The sequence below is a fragment of the Neomonachus schauinslandi genome, chromosome 6 (assembly GCF_002201575.2).
Source record: "Neomonachus schauinslandi chromosome 6, ASM220157v2, whole genome shotgun sequence".
In the NCBI taxonomy this organism is placed as follows: Eukaryota; Metazoa; Chordata; class Mammalia; order Carnivora; family Phocidae; genus Neomonachus; species Neomonachus schauinslandi.
Genome location: NC_058408.1, coordinates 18,209,156 through 18,211,439, shown reverse-complemented (window position 1 = coordinate 18,211,439; position 2,284 = coordinate 18,209,156).

The window sequence follows — 2,284 nt, the reverse complement described above, 5'->3', positions numbered from 1 at the left end:
TAAAATTAATTATTTTAAATAAAATATATTTGGTGGAAAATCACAATTATCTTAATAGTTATTTTATTATTAAGTAATATTTTATAAATAAAGTAAGTGATCGATATTTACTATTTTGTATAATTAACAACCTTCCTCTACTTTGAGCTTGGCCAGTAGGATCAATATTTCAAAAACCATAATATTTTGTATTTTTTAAAAGTAAGATTTAGCCATGCCAAGTAATTTTCTAGATTTTCAGGCTCTCTAATATTTGTATAATTATGATACATAGCTTCAATAAATAAAAAAGCATGTCTTTCTTTAAATATTAAAACTAATGAAAAATATTATACTTAAGCCATTTAAATGCAGATTATAGTTGTGAATATGTGAGATAAATTAATTCATTAATATGTACTACATATTACTTATAAGGAAGTATTGAGTGTATTAAGTGTCTTTCCTCAGTTATACTTACGAAAACTCTATCATGATCTACTTGAATAGAAGAATGTTATACTCTAGTGTGTTATTTCGTCTTATTTCATTTGGCCAGGAAAATTCTGGTAAGAAAAAAGATAATTTATAAAATACATATATATTATATAATGTCATTATACAATAATTCATTATTATGTTCTCTGACCCCCAAAACCAACTTTACCAGAAAGTCTGTTATCTTCTATGTTAAAATCACAGTTCAAAAAAGTCCTTCTCCAATAAAAATGTTCTCATCAACAATTTGCATTAGATCTAATGATTATTTTCTTTTAAAATAGCAAAAATGTAGATTACATGTACTAATCACAAATATATCCAGGTTCTCCAGGAAATGAAATATATAAGAGGCAGAAGGATCCAGAAGTGGATTATAGAGTGATGCCCCACTAAATGAATTTAAATATGGTTTTGTGTTTTTATTATTATTACTTAATATTGAACTGGGTTAAAAAAAAGGAAGAAAAAAAGAAGGGAGAAAATACATACAACATGTTTCTACTCTCCAGTTTGCCTCATTACCATCTGTGATTTTTTTTCTAAAACGATTCTGTTACAAATTTTAATGGCATTAACTTAGTTTCAAGTTATAAACTACTTGCTTGATTTTAATAAAAAAAAATTCTAACACGTCTTCCTTATTCAAAATTTAACTGAATTATTTAAAATTAATTTAGTTTAATATAGAGCTTCAAGGCCCTGATGATCATTCACATTCCAGATTATTGCTTACTATTTATTTTTTTGCAATTAAGTCATTCCATTTCTATCAATACTGACTCAATCACTTATTCATTTATCAAATAAACATTTACTAATATGTATCATAGACTGTGCTAGGTTTTGATCATACAAAGATTTTTAATGTGATCACTGTTCTTAAAGTCCTCAGTATAGTAAACAAAAAATAATAATAATAAAATTAAATAAATAAGAAAAAAGGTGGGGTGGAGGGAGCTTTTACTCTGTCACTTATGTATCTGTAATGAAAGGTTTAGTGGAAGTATAATAATAAAATTGATCATAATTCAGAAATTTAATTTTCTAGTTTTGCTTTCATCCTGTTTATATAATTAAACTTGACTATAATAAACATCTAGTTTCATGCAGAAAGCTCATGGAATTCTCTAAACTCCTTAAAAATAAACTCATGCAATATCCTTTCAATTAAATATGCTCATAATTAAATTTTACACATTAAGTTAATAGCAAAATGATATGCAATAAAATATAATGTGTTAAATATACAAGATAAAATATCATAATTAGTCTTTCAGTTTCAATGGTGACATAGAAAGAGCTTGAAAGTCATCACTTCTTTCCATACAATAAGAAAAACTAAACTCCCTGAAAATCAATGCCTTTTATTGAACTTATTAGAGAACTAGAGAACTGAGTTTGCAGATCAAACCATAACCCCAGAGTCTGGAGAAACAAGTGAATCCAGAGAACAAAAGCCCAGGTATGCTTCCCTGGAGCAGAAGCTGCTAGAGCCATAAACTGGTGGGAACGTCTCAATGGTAACTTTTATGAATTGCTAAAAGCTGGTTTTGGTCCAGCACGAAGTTAAGAATCTCCTGGGGGCATTCTTAGCTGCCCTATGACCCACCCCTATTTGTGAATTTTACCTTTAGAACCACTAATGGATTCTCATGGTGAAGACCAAAAACAATGACCACTTAGGTCTGACAGGGGGAGAGGAAGAGAAATCACTGTGAAATATGCCCAGAGATTTCTCTATAACAAAGGATTACTCTCCAGGCAAAAACCTTTGCCAGAGTTTATCGCACATGATGGAAGGGCA